A 19248-nucleotide genomic window follows, 5' to 3' on the forward strand; every position below is an offset into this window, starting at 1 on the left:
GAATCCCTCTAAAAGTAAGTTTTAAACATAAACATTTTGACTATCGTGTTTATTTCTGCATCTCTGATTCAAATGTAGGTTTTGATGTCTTATGAACACATTTGCAGCCACTTCTGACACACCTGACTTATTAGACCTTCATTATAGTGTTTGTCAAACTGTTTCATTCTGACATTTCACTCGCAAAATGCACTAATTTAAAAATACTTAGATACGAAAATTCAAATGTCCCAGATGACTTTAAAATGCATTAAGAAAAGCTTTAGCAGAAAATGTTGCATGATTTGTCTAGAAAATGACACTACTGTGGTAATAACACAACTTAATATGCCTTTGGAAGCAGTCAGTCCTGTTGCTGGAGAGAGAACAAAAAAACCCAGCAAATGTGAGCTGGTTTTGAAGAAAAAAAGTCTTTTGATGGAAAATTCTGGTGGGTGCAGGATGATAAATGATTTCAGTCTCTCTCCTGATATGTGCTTATCTCAAGCTCTACAAGAAAAAAATCTTGACTAGGAGCAAGCAGGGAAGGCTGAGTGTTTGAAGCCTTGGGAGGGACAGGAGCAGCTGAATGCTGATTTGCAGTGCTTGTTAAAGCCTCCTGATACGCTTGCCCTAAGGCTAAAGCAAACTTCCACTGACACTAATGGTATTTGGTCAGAAGCAGCCTACAAGATAAAAGGTGCCAAGTACAAGACGTTGTTTGCTGTTATTTAAATTGGTTCCTGGTGTTGGACAGACCTGGGACTTTAACCGGGCTCTTGTGCAAACAGCGTAATTAAAGCCATTAACATCTCTCACAGGTGGAAGTAACTAATTTTTCAGAAAATGTCAAATTGTAGTGAATATATCTCACAACAAATGAGTTCGTTTTTTTTTTTTTTTAATTGGATCCATAGCTTACCAGAGAGTGGGATGAAATTTCAGGACTAAATTATAAAATACCAAAAGAAAGAAACCTTGGTTTTTCCCTTCATGGAAATAATTTGAACTTTTACAAATGTGTATCTCTGCATGCTCAGTGTTCACTGTGTTTTGACTCTAAGGGTGTTATAGATAGAATTGGTGTCTTTTCTTGCAGGAGAATGTGGGAGAATTTTTTCGTAAACTTCGTGCTATCCAGTTCAGGAACTTATTTCAGTGACAGCCAGTTGTTTTGTCCTCCTTGACTTTTCTTTTTTAATAAATGAATTCCGTATCATCACATGTCTTAAAATGCAGTTGACAGCACTTCAAGAACATAAACTTGTTACTTTTTGTCATAAATTTGGCTAGATCAAAAACTGTCTTTTGGGATTATTAGACTATGAAACAACATTGAAATGTAAAGAGCAGCAAGATTAAGTCGTTTCCTGTGCCAAGCAACAATATTGTTGTTGTTGCTGTTTTCTGATATGTATACAACTCCTGCAGCATTTTATTCTGTCAAGGCTTTTGAAAAGTACAACATTTTGAAAACACTTGTTCCCCAACAAATGAAAACATTTAGAATATTTGTTTATATGAGCCCTAGAGGAAAAGCAGCCCTGCTACTTCTTGTTCTCTTCTGTGAAAAGAGCTGTGATACTTTTGAGATTTCTCTCTGGGAAACTAAAGTCGTCTTTCAAAAGCCCAGATGTATAATTGATATGCTTGGATAAGTAACTATGAATGTCCTCTTTGACAACAGAGTGATTGACAAAATGGTCACTGCTCTTTTAACTTGAAGTAAGCCAAGGAAGGTGCCCAAGGGACTGTCAGAATTGCCGGTGACATGGGATAGAACCTCAGTAAACCTATTTAAAAGCATTTTCTGGAAGTAAGAGTCTGCTACCTGCTCAGATTTTAGCAAGAGTTTTGAAGGATTGCTAACATTTTCAGGTTTTCTTACCATGCCTGTGGACAATGACTCTTGTGATTTGCATCCTTTTGTTTCAGTACTGCTCACAGCTGCACCCTGAACAAGTGCCTTTGGGAGGTGTTCAAACTGCAGGGCTGCAGCAGCAGCAGCCTCAGCCTTGCACTCAGAGGGGAAGGAAGGGGGGTTGAGAAGGTGAACCCCAGCACATCTAGAACACCTTCTTAAAGAAACTGATCTGAGTCAAAGGAGAAACCTCTGACGTTTTGTCCTTGTTCACGGAGGTGATACTTTGCTGAGGAGTGCAACTAAATCTAACTTCATTGCACAGCCTGTTACATCCTCTTAATCTCTCAAACAGTTATCTGGAAAATCATAGAAAAAGGCAGTGGTTTGGAAAGAGTACAGCTGTCAGTCAAAATCCTTTTCTATGTTCCATTCCATGCTGAGCATGAAGGAGAGAAATGCAGTGAATGCAGGGCTGGTGCTGAGCTCTGGAAGCAGAATCCTGCTGCTGGGGCAATCCCTTGGCATACGGTTTGGAAGCCCACATTGCACAGTACCCCACAAATTTTGCTTAGAGGAATCAAAGCAGGTTTCCAAAAACTCCTGTTTGGGCTTTAGCTAGACCTACACAAAACGTTTTGGCTTTGACAGAACAGCCTTTCCTGAAGGCAACAGTATTGATTCTGCACTTGGTCACAACCAAGCACTCCATGTAATGCTCCAGGCTGGGTTCCAGCCCAGTGGAAAAGGTCCTGGCAGAGCTGGTCAGCAGCAGCTGAACAAGAGCCAGTGGGCAAGAAGGCCAAGGAGAGTGTAGCCACATGGGGCTCAGCATCTTAGCCTGAGTACAAAATGTCAAGGTGAGAGGAGATCACAGTCTCAGGTTGTGCCAGGGAGGTTTACCATGGATATTAGGAAAAATGTCTTCACTGAAGGGGATGCTGAGCACTGAAACAAGCTCTCCAGTGAAGGAGGTGGTTTGCCACCCCTGGAGGTATTTAAAGACATGTAGGTATGATGTTTAAGGACATGGTTTAGTGATGGGTTTGGCAGTACTAGGCTTATCCTTGGACTCAATGTACAACAAGGTATTTTCTGACCAAAATGAATTCAATGATTCTTACGGAGTTCTGAATTCATGTTATGATTGGGTCAGATGCAATAGTATTTTGGTTCTTTCCAGTCCAGTAGCTGCTTTAATAGAAGACTTACTTTTGATTGTGCTAAAGAAACCTTCAGCAAACATTTGGGGAAGAATTTTGCCAAACTTTAGCAGCATCTGGACCCAGTAATTACCATCTACAAAGTCTGTTATTTTCTGTTCACCAACTGGATTCTGTTCTTCTCTCCTACCTTCCTGTACACACATTGTTCCACTTCTTTTGACCATTCTTTATTACCATTTCTCTCCCTCTCTGCCCAAACACTTCTTTTTCACAGCAGGCTAATATTTTCTGCTGTCTTTGCTTCTGCCTAGTGGAAGAATTCCCAGAGTGCTGCCCTGACATGAGATATTCCATCAATGAGCCTCTGAACCTAAAATATTCAAGTGTTTACAGCACTGTCTTTCCAGGCATGACACTAAGTATTTCCAGGCGAAAACTGAATATACACAACCATGCTTCATCTCAGCTGGTACAAGACAGGCACTCCAAATCAACTTCCCAAGTGAAAAAAAAAGAAAAAAAAGGTGCACAGTCCAGCTCTCCTCTGTGATGGTGTACAGTGCACTGACATATCATTCTGCCTTTAGTTTTTCACTACCCACACCAGATCCTTTCTTCTTCAAAGATTTTCAAGGGAAGAAAAATCTTTTAAAGAGAGAAGATGTGTATTTCCTTTCCCTTCATATTCACTTCTCTAGTCACAGGGACTCTCCAGTTGTGTTGTGCAGCTCTGCCCCCGTGTCTACTCAATGCCAACAAACCTGCTTATTTCAGAACACCTTCAGAGCTGCTGGCTTAAAAGTACTCTAATTAAAGATCATCCTCTTTCTTCCTTCTGCTGTGTTCTGCTACCTCACTAGTTTTCATGAGCACTTACTACTGCTCACTGCTCCTTTAAGTGGTGTTTTTGAATTTGATCATTTCCCTTCTCAGTGCCTCAGTGTGCTTTGTGCTGTTTTTGTCTTTCATGCTGAAGTGCTGCAGGATGACATTGCTCTGCGAGTCAAGGTACACGAAAAACATGTTCTTTGATGTAAGGAAAATATTCTGTCCCATGCACTTGACTGGAATTACAGGACATGTCACTTATGAGCCTGATAGATATTGGTGCTGGAGCTGCCTGGACAGTTGTATATTCTCCATATGGAAACAAATAGGCTTCTGTCTTAATAAGGTGGCTGAAATTTTCTGTACAATCTTTCAGAAGCCCCCTGAAGCTTCTCAAGTAATTTAGCAACGGGAGCTTGGGGCTGAAAAAGAGAAGGGAATCACTTTTTCTTGCTCTCCTGGGGGTAGTGTCAAGTAGATGGTGCTAAAACAACTATCTGGCAATAAAAGTAAACATTATTAAAAAATAGAGGTCAATGAATGTACTTCCTGCACATTGAGGAAGTCTGTGCTACTCATCTCAGAAATGCTGCTTGGTGAAGGCAAGGCTGTGTGGTGAGTAGTTACTCACTAGCTGCAATCAGTTTGTTTTTCAGATTTGAAACCTCTCTTTGTGGCTGAGGTTCTGTCAAGAGTTATATTGTAAATAATAATTTCCATTGCTTAATTGATAGGTGGCCTCTTTTTCTTTCAAAAATAAGGGTACAGGCTTTCTCCCAACATTAAAACAGCAGAGTTGGATTTAAAGGTGCTCACAGTGTTCAGCTGGTTTGACTGTGGGCCAAATTTTTCAATACTCTTTTCCATCAGTAATTGTAGTTCTTAGCCCTAAAGTGCTGATTGGGTTTGACTTGTTTTAGTTTTGCTTTGTTTGTTTTTTTTTGGTTGTTTTTTTTGTTTGTTTGTTTTTTGTTTTTTGTTGTTTTTTTTTTGTCTTGTAATAAATGTTAATAAAAATAACTTAAAAGTCTTTAACATTAGGTTTTTTTCTTTTTTTTTTTTTTTAGTAAAAGGATATCTTTACACATATAAAGAAGTAAATCAGAAGCACTGCTTCTGATAAGTACATTATTTTTGTAAACTTTGTCCTGAGCTGCTTGTTGTTAACTGAAGTAACCCACTGAGGTTATATAAATTATCTATCACACCCTAATTTAAGCTGGTTCTGACCTGTGGGCTTCACATATCTATCCACAGCATCCTGCTGTTTCTTCTACTCCTTCTAACCCCAGAAGATGTTGTTCTGTCAGTTTAACTCTGCCTCCAAAATATGATTGATCTTGAAACCCAAACCAAATTCAGGCATTCATGTTTGAAAGTCTTTCTTAAAGGAAGCAAAACCACTGCAAGTTATTTCAGATTTATACTGGGAGTTAAACTAGATAGACTTGTGTATCTGAAGAATGTTACTATTCTGTAAAGCCCCAAATGCTTCTAGAAATTGGAAAGATTTTCACCTTGAACTCTTCCTCTTCCCTCAAAAACTTTTCTCCAGTTTTGTACATTCCTAATTCTGAGGATAGGACTTAAGGAAAATTGCATCCAAACCAGGAATAACCCCTGTATTTGTTTCCAAACAGACATTGACTATGACTTCTGATGGCTTCAGTGAATATTTTTTTTTTACTGCTGCTCCTAAAGAGCCCATTTTGCAGGTAAGACCTCAGAGCTAGTTTCCAAATTCTGCATTGGGATATGAATGAGACAGGCAGTGGGTAGGCAGCTAAGGAGCAATCTGGTTTTGGTTTTAAATAAGTTGTCAACAGAAAAATATACTTAGGTGGGCTCCTGGATTGTGCTCGGTGCCACAGCTGCTGGATTTGTTTGGCAGTCTTACTCATCCACAGCAGAATAGGTGTCACCTTAATCAGATGAGTACAGGATTCTGTCTGCCACAAAGGGGAAGCCTGCAGAGTTTCCTCCTTCATCAGGTTTAAAGCCCAGAGATAAAGAAATTCATAGAGAGAAATCCAAGAAAGATTGTCAACTCAATGTTCTCCAGCAGAAAAACCTGCTGCTGTGCCAGAAGAGAAATGATGTTTACTTCAGCAGTCTACAATATTCAAGAGTGGAGAAAGGGAAGGCATCGAAGTTGCATGTAGCTGGCTGTTTCACATGCTGCTTTCTCGGTATTTCTCACTGAAATTATTTGTGTGTGCTGCTGGTTTAGACAGATTGTTAAAGAAGGGAGTTTTGAGGGCTTCATATTGTCAAATGTGCTTTTCAGGTTCCTGATTGGAGAAAAAAAAAATTGGCTAACCATGTATTAGTTTCCCTTTGGAATGCTATACTTTTATACATACTGTGCTATCCCCCCTCTGAGAACCCCATTTAACTTTGCAAAAGGCAAAATATTGGTTAATCTCTTAGTTGTTTTATACTAACATAGAACCCATTCTTTTATCTGTGTGACAGGTGGGGGAAGGAGATGCCTTCTTTAACAATTCAAGGCATTTGGGCAGAGCCTTGTGCTGCCCTGGCTGCAGTTTCCACCAGCAGGATCAGGACACCCCCTATGCAGCTTGCCCAGGGCTGGTGAAGGCAGCATGGGTTGCCCTCTGCCTTTGCTGCTTTCTCACAAGAAAACTGAGGTTTAGTCCCAGCTGCATCCAAGCCGTAGCCAGAGCCAGGGGGTGGAACAAAAGCTGTGTGCTGAACAAGGGCTGGAGGTGGGAGAAGAAGGCAGCAGGGCTCACTTTCCTGTTAGGGAAAAAAGATTTCTGGGTCTCACGTGAAGAAGAGACTCAAGACTCCTCAGCTAAGGTGAAAAGAGGACTTGCAGCTTCTGCGAGAGTGAGGGCAAGGTGCCTTGCAGGCAGGTTTTAGCATGTAGGTCATGAACCATGTGTGTGTTAAATAACTAATTCACCAAGCTGAGTCATCATCTCTCCTTCCATTCCTGACTTCTGCACTGCTTAGATTGCTTTTGTCATGCTTTATTTTTCTTATCTCTGAAAAATAGGGGGAAACAAAATACTCTCCTGACTCCAAAACTTGGGGATTCCTCTTAGAGCTGACAATGTTGTAAGGATTTAATTGTCCCAGTAAAAAAATGCTGCTGGATGTTTTACTGGACTAATACCCAGAACAGAAGCATTCACATGTTCACAGTTGCTGTCTTGCACAAGTCATGCTTTTTTAAGTTTTTGTATTTTTTGGACTTCTTTGGTCCCTTTATTCCACTGACCATCAATGTGAGTACAGAAAAAATTCTAGTTATCACCAATTGTGTTGATTTAAGCTGGCAGCCTGGCCAGTAAGGCTCTGTTTGGTGTCTTGATAATAAACATGACGTTCTGTCCTACGTAGTGCTAAAGTTTTTCAGGTTGCTGTGAATTTTATAGAAAACAGGGACCTTCAGAGAGAATTAAAAACACATAACTTTCTGGATTAGCTCCATTCTGAATTAAATCTTCTACAGGATAGTCTTCATTTCTAAGTATTAATGGAATATGTGCCCAATAAATGGCATGTCCTATTTTCATTTTAGTAAAAGAATTGTGACACAAAATAAACAATGTTTTATTTTAGTCAGAGAACCTGAGGTAAGTGCAGCTAAAATGCAGAAAAAAAATTATGTCTGTACGAGAAAGTTTTACAGAGGAAAAGAAATCGACATCAAACTTGAGATTCTCAGATTGAAAATGGAGGTAGATTATTAGTTACTATATAGCTAAAAAATAGTTATATATATAACTATATATATATAACATAATATAAGAAATGTTTTTGAAATTGAAATTGAAGACTAATATCTAATAGTGATATTGCATAAGCAATATTAAAGTTACACTTCTTAACGTGAAACATAAAATCCTTTCTGAACTACTTTTATTTGAGCTTTTCACTTAAGCAGCTATTAAAGAGGTATGGAAGTAACGTGGGCAGTTGCTGAACCACCATAGACAAAGTTAGGAGAATTTTTATGCAGTATTAATAGAGATAAAATTTGTACTAGGACTCTGCTTTTTCATGTGCAGTATATTTTCCTCTGTAAAGTGACATAACTGCTCAAAATTCTGAGCTGTGGCTCTCAGGAGGAATGCTGCTGTCACTGGGGGACAAATGTATATTGAAAAGTGACAGATGTCAGCTGGTAATAATTATGGCAGCTTAAATAGTCATAAATTTGTGTGTTATTGTAAAAATGCATTTCTTCATATGAAAGATTGTGATATTAGGAATTATATTCCAGACTTTTTTTTTTTTAATTGCTTAAGTCTGTTAATTTATGCCTTTGGATTTAGAAAAGTTGTGGTTTTGCCTTCTTGAGTGATTTCAAGGATTACAAAACTATAGGAAGATAAAATCTTATTTGAGGTTCAGGAACATGAAATATCTCCTCTACAAAGGTACATTTAATTTCGTTTTTGTTCTCAGTCTTTTACAACTTTCTTTGCAATAACTTGGCTTTCCACTTCAATATTGTAATTTGTAGTTTTGCAGTGACCTACAGCTGCAGTTATTCTTCCATTATTTGGCTCTTGAACTTCTTTTTCACTTATATTCAGTGCTCTGAGTGTATGGGGGAGCAGCAGCCCTATAGAAAATATTGTGAAATCCAGCAGGAGAGGGCTCAGACTGAGGGTGTGCCACTGTGGAACAACACAGGGAAGAGTTTGCCTTGAGCTCTTCAAAATTTTGTCCCATTTTCCCAGCACTGCCTTAGGAAAATGGGACAAAATCTGGTATGCAAAAGACACCCTAGCCTTCAGTCAGAGACCAGAGGGCTGCTGCCTGCTCCTCCTTGTCCTTGCTGAGGAACAAGGGGTGCCAAATAATTCAGTGTTGTGCCAGCAGCACCCGGGGCACCAGCTTGGGGAGACAATTCCATCATTCCGGTGCTGGGATGCTGCCCTGGGGTGCAGGGGCTGCAAGATGAGTCCCTCATGCTGCTGGGTGAGCACTGCCAGTGAGCATTTTCCAGCTTCAGATGTGAAATTCCAGATAGAGGATGGCTCGTATTAACTGCTGCTTGTTAAGCTAAATGGCCCCTTAAAAATAACTGGGATGTATCTGGTTAAATTTGATACAGGCTGGCACTAATAAATAATTTGCCACCAGAGATAGACAACTTAGTTCAAACCTCGTGTTTGTATGTCTTCCCACAAATAAATCTCCAAACCTTGATTCAGAACATGAGAGTTTTTTACTGTCTCATTCAATTCTGATGTTGGGTCATTAATTTTAGGCAGCTGAAATAACTGTATGATGCTGTGTACTCAAACAGAGCAATAAATTCAAGACAAATCTTAGTAATATCCTCAAAATAGAAGAATAAACTGATTTTATTATTTTCATTTAAAATTCTAAACTATTTTTTTTAATCTGAAAGAGGGGAGGTAACAGAAAATGAAGCTGTGTAAATAGATTGTGAAGAGTATACAGTTATGGGTTTCTGGATTTTGCACAGTGATGGACTGCTATTTTTATTTTTATCATGTGATGAATGAGTTTGGAAGTTTTTCCTCTCTGGAAATGGAGTTTTCCCTTCATATCAGATGTAAGAACAAATTTTCTCATAGTTATTGTGAGAACAGGGAAATTAAGACTCTGTATGTTCATTACAGAGATTTTATCAAAATAAGGGAGTTTACCAAAGTTATTTTTAAATATTGTAGTTGAGTTTTGGTTTTCTCCAGATATCCATATGTCTCTTGAGCTAAACAATTGCCCCCTCAGAGATGCAGTTTTTTGCTTCCTTCCCCAGCCTGTTACCCAAATAAAATGAGTACAAAATAACCCACACCAATATAAGTTACTGTACTGCTCTGCAGTTCTGCAGCACCTTGACAGTCCCACATGAGATCAAGACTTGTTGAGTTTGGTCCTTCGTGGACAAACAACACGAGGCTGCCCCAGTACAGTTTTAAAATAAAATCCTGCAAGATGGACTGGGGAAAACAGCTGCATCGATCTGCTGCAGGTAAAGGTCATGGCCAGAATTAGAAGACAGTGTTACAGGAATACCTGAAATGAGATTTCTTGCCTGCAAGCTCATTGTGCTTTGGTGGACCACGGTGCTCTTGAGCAGCTGTTTTATTTTTCCAGTTGTCCCTCAAGGGAAAAAACAACATGGGAAATTGTATTTATGAATAAGGCAGTTATTCCAGAGTACTGCCATAAATTGTCATGTTAATGTTATTTCATGTTTAACATCATTACATTCTTTTCCAGCTGTTTCTTTTTTTGTTCACTTCTGAAAAAACCCAGATGTGTGGTAAAGACAAACGAGTGTGGCTAAAATAATTAGTGATCCAAAGAATGAATCTAGCGAATGTAAGAAAAAAATGTAAATCTAAATCAGAATTTTACAGGAAAACAGTTTTGTGATATATTTCATGTCACAGCCTTAGGCTTCAGCAGTAAACCCTGTTCTTTTAATTCTTTGGGATTTTTTTTCTTTCCCCTCTGGCTCCCAAACTAATTTTCCACAGAACAGAAGTTGTTCAGCCTTGCTCAAACGATAGACATCACAACTAACACAGGGGAGAAATTCTCCCAGGTTTCATAATTCTGGATTTTAAACACTTAAAATAATTAGCATTCCAAAATGAAGTTGATATTTTTTCAAGCCTGATGTACCTTGTCCTTATCTCTGAGACAACACTGGTGAATACCTTTTGTTTTTTACTCCAAAGCCTATCTTTGGATACTTTCCTTCTCTATTTTTTTTGTGTTCTTTGTGAATATTTGCCTGTGAAGCAGTTATCTTCTCTCCTAGGAGACTTTAAAAATATAAATAAATGGAATCCACATATCCCCCCACTTCCCACCACCACCCCTCTATTATGTTGAGCCATGGACAAATTTTGTTTGCAGTGGAGTCTTCAGTGAAGTATATCAAACCTATTCTTGCTAGTGAAGGGTAAAGGACAGAATTATGTCACACTTCTGGCTTGCCTTCATCTTCCAGGGCAAAGCAGAATTAAGCTGTGTGCAGTTAACAACAGTTGGACTGGTATGATGAGAGTAATTCAGAAGTTATTAAATAAGAACTTCGTAGTTGCCAATTCATGCCTACAATTCTGAACAAGGAAATATTTTGATCTACCAAAAGATTTTAAATGGAGGTACTGCACTAATTGTATAACATTTAATTCTTGCACTGAAGAAAACTTTCCTGTTTTGTGTGGAAATCTTTATTTCTTGTAAATGAATATTTTAGATAGGTCTATTGAAAATGCTCATACTAAATCTACCCTGAAGCACTTTGGGTTTTTTTAATTCTCACTCTTAACACACCTCCAAAATATGATGAATTAGGAAATGCTTCTTTTCCTCTGTCAAAGCCTTTTTTGTAACACTAGAATGAATTCTGTAATAAAATCTGAGTACCAGGAGAATCCTACTGTAGAATGAATTTAAACTCTATTTCTGGTCGAAATCTGAGCAGATTTTTTTGATGTACTCATTCTAGTTTTGATGTAAGATGTGATCCTGTATCTATTTATGCACTGCTGTCCATCAGCTTCCCTCCTTCATTGTTGCTGATAATTTGACAGCAGAAAAGCCCCAGCAGTGGCACACTAAAGGATATAAATGCTGTTGTGTCAGCAGCATGGCACTCCTTATGCCACACACAGTTCCCTCTGCCCTCAGCTGCTAAGACTTCATTTTCTGTCTGTTCATGGAGGTGTTAAATTTGTTCCTCCTTAAACATACAGAGAAATGAGACTGTGACACATTTATGTGGTGGGGAATGAACAGGTCAGACAAGCTCAAGAGCTGATGGAGTACGAATAGAGGCAGTCAGGGAAGCAGCTCTGAATTTGTTTTGGGAAGGTGGAGAAGAATATGTCACTAAAAAACCCCATTCTGTAGCTGAAAATGTTTAGCATGAAAAATATGCTGTTCTAAAAGTGGAGAACTCAAAGAATGAGGATGAGCACCTCTTGAGCCTTTTTCTGAGATACTGATAATATTTTGAGGTGATGTGAAAGGATGTAACTGCAATTTTTGTTTGCTTCTCAATTAAGGAAGCACATTTTGCTTACAGCTGCTTAAATGGACAGTTAATCATATATCTTCAGTAGAATGAAGAAAATTGCTTGCAAGAATCAGCAGTCTTTTTAACTAGAACGTGTTTTAAAAGTTTATGTCAAAACCTCTTGGTTTTTGTCGGTATGGTTACAAATTACTGTGGAGTTCCAATTTTGTTGGGATGTTTTCTTTGGAATTACAGCTGCACTGGTGGAATCCCTCCAGTCCAGTGAAGTTGTGTAAAATCTGTGTTCTTAAACATATGGAAAATCCATTCCACACTATATTTTCTGTTTTGATACAAATTCATGGCTGTATTTAAAAGTGATTTCTCTGTCTCATTCCTGTCCCTTCCACCCTGGGACAGAAGTAAGAAAATGGAGAAAAGAAAAAAGCCCCAAAAGCAGGCAGTCATGACACTGAGATTTAGCATCAGCCCTTCTGCTTCTGTAATAATAATCCAATGTCTTTAGCAATATTTCAGTGCAATACCAGCCTAACGTTAATTTCCAAGTTTTATCGTAAAGCAATTAGACCTAACCTTGAGAGTTTTAATCCATCAGCCTAAATAGACACTCAGACAAATATCCCAACTCCCCAACATTCATGACTCTTGTATTTATTACTTAAACCCAATTTTAGCTGAAGGGAAAATGTAAGTGATGCTCACTGATAAATGTTACTGTACCGTAGGGAGCTACAGAATGATCAACTCTGGTGTTTATATCTACAAAAGAACATGCAGCTCTAAATGCTTTAGCATATGCTGTGTGTACACTTGAGTGTATACCTACAGTTATCAGGAATTTGTTTAGGAAAAATATAACTGATCAAAGATTTGGTAATGCTCCATATCTGTCTTCCTCTTTAGTAAGTTTTTTCTTATTTTTAATCAGTGTTTTCCTTTTTTCGCTTTTTTTTTTCCCCTCTAAGTTTTTTGGGATGAACAGCCTTTTGTAATTTCTACATCTTAGAGTAAAAATTCTTCTGGCGCCTCACAACATCTTATTCAGTAAAATTATTTTACAGTTGTTGTATGACAACAGCTTCCATAAATAAGTTGATAAATTGGAAAATAAAGCACGAGCCATCTAATCCAACGCAGCAATTACAAGGATAATGCTTGTCTTGATGTGAACTAGCAGAATACTGAATCATTTAATAAACTGAAATTTGGAATTTATTAGTTAGTTATATCCAAGTTGCTATAAATGTGTTAAACTTTTGTCATACCAGATTTTCTTCTGTGATATCTCATTAAGAAGGATTGCTGCTGCCTGTGTGTAAGCAGAATTCATTTCCTTTTGATATGATTCTGATTTGCTTTTGATACATTTTACTGTTAAATACTGACCATCATTTTTATGTTAAAAAAGCTAATGTTACTTGAGATGCAACGGGCACAACCTGCAGCGTTGTTCCCCAACACAGTCTCCTCCAAAGGACCTGCAGTAAGAGGAGCCACTCTGGGCACTTTCTGTAGAAAAAAACACAGAATTGTTTGCTCAGAAACAGTAATAGAAACTTTTATCCATTGTTGCCCAAATATCCTCAAAAGTATTTATCAAAAGAAAGAAAAAAAAAGAAAAAAAAAAAAGAAAAAAAAAGATTATTGTTTTCTTGTTTGCTTTGCTTAGGTCAAACTACCCACAGCAGCTCCAGCAGAAGAACTGAATCAATGTCTGTCTGCACTGTCACTCACAGCCAGGTAAATACTGGTGTGTTTGTTTTCCCTCCTCATGAACTGCTTTGAGAACTCCCTTTGTGTGGCACATCGAGCAGGACTTAAACCCCGTTACTGTATTGGCAGTTCCTTAAGTGGAGGCTGTGCACAGCCTCTTGCAGTTGGTTTGCTGCTTGTTGCACTCTCCTGAGCTCTGCAGATCCTGCCATGTGAAGTGAGTGCATGACAAGGCAGGTCTGCCCATGGGTTTGACACACAGCTCTGCCTCCAAGAAAGTGAGAAATCAGACCCTCGCAGGCTGCGCCGCGTGCAGCCGTCCCAGGCAGAGACCCTGCACTCCTCTGTGCAGAGCAGGCAGCCTTTGGGCTGGTGCTGGTGTGCGAGCACTCTGTACCCTCCAGGAATCCATCACAGCCCTTAACACTGCTCACACACCTGATGGGCACCTTGAGGGAGCAGGGACCACAGATCCAGGGCAGCTCCTAAGAAATCAGCTGTTCCTGTAGGCAGAATCCACCTTGCTGCTTATGGTTTAAATCAAACCTGTTAGAAAACTGAAATGGGGAGCTTGACCCAATCCACTGGAGAGCTCTAACATAATTGATTTGATTGGGAGTTAAGAAAAATCCAAATGGGCATCAGTTATTCAAAGTTTGTGTTGCCACTGTCATCTTCAACATTATACAAAGGGAGAAGATGAAATTCTATATGTATGGATTTGGTTTTTCTGCTTATATCTTATATTTTAAAAGGTGTGTGTCCAATATAACCATAATAATATATACTATACAATATAACTGGATTATCCTATAGTCCGGTGAAAATTTCTTATTTTGGATACACTTCTCTGGCAGCACCAATAGGGTGGACCTCCTTCTGGGGTGTATTTTTCTGATGATTCTGAATAGCACTCAATAAAAGGGGAGAATAAGCAAGACTTCCCTATGTGCATACACATGTATTTTGAATTTTTTTCATAAAGGACAATTTCCATAGAAACTTACCTAGCCTTAAGGAAAAGGCACCGGAAGGAAATTATCACATTGGTATTCCCTTCTATTATTAGCATTTTTCTCATCTCTTCATGTCCTCTCAGAACCTATGTTCTTTGAAGAATAAATTTGGATCCCATTTTTTGGTGACAGCAAATGATTTCAGCGAGCAGCTGTATGTGGGAAAGCCCACTTTGGAGGTTTGGAGAATTACCAGCTCTGACAAAGCAGCACTGTGTTGTACTTTGCCTGTGAAACGGGCAGAATTCTGAGGTCCAGGCGTGACAAGTAGAACTTTGGTGCAACCAGCTGGTTTGCTTCAGTGGCTGTGATTGCTGGCAGGGTGCAGGCAGCCCTGGGAGTGTGTTATCATATGGCCAGAGATATATATCATATATATCATATATCACATGGCCAGGGAGGCTGAGAGCTTCTGGCTCATCAGGAAAGAATGCCACTGTTAAAACATTGTGTGGAGCTTTGCACTGTTAGTTGTGAGCTGTTATCTTTGTGTGTGACCAAAGTATGAGGATGTAAAACCTCATCTGGTTTTCTATATGTTGAGTAGGTGCCATACAGCTGTGAGTAAATAATGTATGGCATATATAGGGTTCAGAGGAACCTAATGTTGTGGCTATAATTTTTTTAATCCCTTGGATCAATCACTTTAGTCTGTCCAAATAAAGGCTTTTCTTCAGCTGAATGTGTTGAATGTAATTTCCATTTTCATTGTGGGTTCTCAGTTATGAGATTTTTTTCATACATTTACCCCTATGGGGTTTTTTTAATATGTATGAGGAGATGGCATTTTCTCTTATAGTAAGTTTTATGCCAAGTCTTTATAAAGACTCACATTTTTAATGTGAAAAATAGCTCTGGATAAAAATCTGTTGTTGATTTATTCCCATGTTTTGCTTTTTGGCTCCTTCTTCTGACTAGAGCAATAGGCTTCTTCAGTGCAATTTTCTTCAATTTTTAAAAACATACAGGCAACTAGTGTGGGAATTCTGTGATTTTAATTCTGCTTTGTAATTTTGGGTTGATTATGACCAAGATATAAATTGGTCATAATTGTTTTGACTCAATTAAGCTTTTAGTTCAATTTTTTTTTTCACCTATGAAAAGAAGTCATAATAACTGAATTTTAAACTCTGTAGGGAGTTTAATTAGTTTGGTTGTTTCCAGTAATTTATTCACCAGTTGGAGTCTTTTCTGCAAAGAATCTTAATTGAAATACTGCCTAGCTTCCTAACTGGAATTCAGAAAATGAAACATATACCAGGGAAGAGCAGGAACAACAAAAAAGATTGATTTTAGGAAAACACTTTCCAAGTAACATGATCAAAGGACACGTATTCCAATTTTGATTCTTCCATCAGCCTCAGTTTTATTTGTGGCAGGATACAGAGGGATGAGAAGGCAAACAGAGCTTCCCAGATTGGCTGAATATATTTAAGCAGCTTCTCTCCCTTGTTTTGCTCCATAGGTGTCACCTGCTTCAGGGGGTGCCTTCTTGTAGCCATGCCTTTCTCCATTTTCCAGGGGAAGATATAAAGATGTAAAATGAGTCCTGTGGTCCTGCTCTTGTTACCACCACCCAGGTGGAGCAGGAGCCACTAAATGTCCCTCCCCTCTAAACCCAGTCTCCTGCCAGCTTTGTACCCTTTTGGCTGCCCAGGCAGGCTGACATGGCAGCCTCATTTAAAGACAGGGGAACTGGGGCAATAGCACTGAAAACCTCACTGAATTTGGGATAAATGATGTTCACTGTAGCTCTCTGCAGCTACAAAAATTCAGTCATTTCATCATAAAAGCAAACCAGATTGGTCAGGCGTGACTTACCCTTTTCAGGTCCATTCCAGTCCCGGTCATGGCACTGTTTGTGGGCCCAGAGGGACAGAAATCAAACTTTTTAACAGTTCTCTGGCTTGACTTTCATAAATCGTCCCCAAATCTCAGGTAACTCAGTCCTCAGGAGCTGAAAGTGAAACACATCAACAAATACACTTATTGAGGTTTTGGTGTTAATAAGGGAATATTAAAAATTTTCTTGATGCAATATTTTTACAAACCCTTCATAAAATGATGCTGTTTTAAATACACTGTACAGGATAATATATGATAATCTTGAGGGTGATTGGAAATTCTCTCTCTATTACTTTTGCCTGTGGGATACACAACCAGGTGCTTTTATTTGGCAAGACATTCATTATAAACACACACAATACTTTTGTATTTATTCATTCTGCTGTGCTTTGCCTTCGTTCATTACTCTGGCAAATAACTTTCATGTAATATCCTGATCTCAGAGGAAGGTGTCAGTCTCTGCAGTAGCTGTTTCTCAAGCAATTGGATTTGTTAGAATTTTGAGAAGCAAATACTTTTAATGAGAAAAGTGAATTGATTCTGTATCCTGTTTCTGATACACATATTTTCTTAACTTGTATTTCTTTAGCTGTATTTTCACTGAAATATTTTTAGTCCATGATTGAACCAAGGTCTTTAAAAAGTAATTTGGAGAAGGTTTAATTTATTTCTCAGCAGTTTTAATGAATTTATGCAAATCCGAGTTAAAATAAAAGGCTTTTACATATCAGTGTTTGCTTACAAAAAGCTTCCTTCTGGTATTTAAAATGCAATCAATTTCTTGTTGCTGACAGAAGTTCAAGCTCTGTATCAAGGGGATGACAAATGGCCTGAGACGTGTTCTTAGCATTCATTTGTGGCATGTTGGTCAAGCTGTGAATCAGTTTCTGAGGAGCTGAAAGACGTCTCAGCATTTTGGATTTCAAGTATCTCTTTTTCTACATCCAAGCATTGTGTTTATGGCTTGTGATAATGATGGGGAAAGTGACAAACTTTAAAAATAAATGGATATCTTTAACATCTCAACCTGGAAGCTGTTCTGGTTCTGCTGATGAACTGGGATCTAAATAAGAGCACAGGTTCTTTTGTCTTAGCTCTGTTATCTGGGTGTCCTTAGCAGGAGTGAGCCTCAGGCTGTAGGATGCACACCAGCAGAGGATACAAATATTATTCAGCACAGTAATCTAAGCAGTTATTTGTGCTCTCACAAACAGCACTTTGTGATATCTGAATCCCTATATCTGTTGCAGAAAAGTTACAACCATATTTCAAGTGACAAATAACTTTATTTCAACTCTTCATAGGCCAGTGAGCCTTAAGATCTGCTTTTAAAAAAAATTCTTCCTGAGTTTTCAGAGCCATATGGTGCAGTAATGTTTTTTGACCTGATCTTACCAGAAATCAGCCCAAATATGTCAGTGGTGGTGAAAAAATTCAGGAAGAGAATGTTAGGGCTTAAATGTTTCTGATTTTTTATGTCTTGAACTTCTGCTCAAGAATTTAACTCCCTTGTGCAAAATTAATTAAAACTGTTATTTCTGATATATCGTAAAGAATAAATCTCTGTTATAACACAGAGTGAGGAATATTTGTGTGGCTGGTGGGGGGGGGCACAAGATATTGTGGTCTGAAACATTTCAAGGTGAAAATATGGTATGTCATGGTAATGCTTTTGTGAGGATTGTGTGTTGAACTCTGGGTTCTGTTGACAAAACTGTCAAATGATCAAATTGCAGAAAAGTGATGTGGCTATAAATTAGTATCAATTCTTTAATGCAACCCAGTATACAAATATTATTCAACTAGAATGCTACTTGGGCAGCTAATTCAGTGCTTTGTCCTTCATATTCTTCTCATGTTTGGATAAGGGAGAAATCTAGAAACACTTCTGCTAAAGGTCACAATCTGATCTCCGTTATTTTGGTGTAAAACTGGAATAAATCTTGTTTGTACAAATGGAATTACTGAAACTCTATATTGCTGTGAGTTGAATTTTACCCTGTCTCTGAACAATTCTTGCTAAAGATTGAAAAGCATTAAATAAAATAAGTAGGTCACACAAGTGAGATGATACTGCCCCTTATCTTTAAACAATATTCTAATTTGACTCTAGTGCAATGGAAAGAAATGAATACTGTATGTGCTCCCATGTGAGCTGTCAGAAAGATAAAACTGAATATTCTCTAAATCAGCTTTTCCACAGACAACTGCTTCATCATCATTAGTATGTATATTCTTATTAATATCTAGGCCACCCAGTTAGGAGATCTAGACTGCAGCTTTTCATAATTTACAGCTCCTGTAATTTTCAGCAGGATTGTATGCATGACCTATCACAGAATGAACACTTGATATATCTCTGTGTCTTCTCAAAGTGCTATTTTGAAATAAGGGCTAAGAATAAATGCATACATCTGCTGAGGAAGTTGCATTTCTGCACAGTGTGCTGATCCTTGCCAACTGCTCTGCTGTGTGTGAGAGGACTGGTCACTGGAGGTGTCTGACAATTTGGAATTAAGACATTTTGGCAGGTGAAGGCAGACACAGGGGCCTTCTACAGCAATGTCTGAGTTGGGATCAGAGTATAAATAAATAAAAAACTCTAACTCCCCAGGGGTAAGAATGAGAGATGGAGGTGGACTAGAGATGGCTGTAGTCAGGCTCGCAGGCTGAGGCTGGGGAACCACTAAATGGGTGACTATTGTACACACCAGGGACTTATGCAAAGAAAACTACAGAAAAATATAAAATACAGAGTAGATCCTGCTGGTTTGAGTGATTGATTGCAGTGAAGCCACTGTGAATGGGGGATTAAGCTCATTGTTCAAT

General features: G+C 38.5%; 1 protein-coding gene across 1 annotated transcript in view; it reads left to right on the forward strand.

Moving 5' to 3' along the window:
* Nucleotides 1–19248, forward strand: part of LOC135304940 (beta-1,3-galactosyltransferase 2-like) — a 577146-nt gene that overhangs the window by 120267 nt on the left and 437631 nt on the right. The window contains 1 exon segment of the mRNA XM_064427917.1: nt 13515–13585. The gene's annotated coding sequence lies outside the window, so the exon portion shown is untranslated.

This window comes from Passer domesticus, chromosome 7 (assembly GCF_036417665.1).
Source record: "Passer domesticus isolate bPasDom1 chromosome 7, bPasDom1.hap1, whole genome shotgun sequence".
Taxonomy (NCBI): domain Eukaryota; kingdom Metazoa; phylum Chordata; class Aves; order Passeriformes; family Passeridae; genus Passer; species Passer domesticus.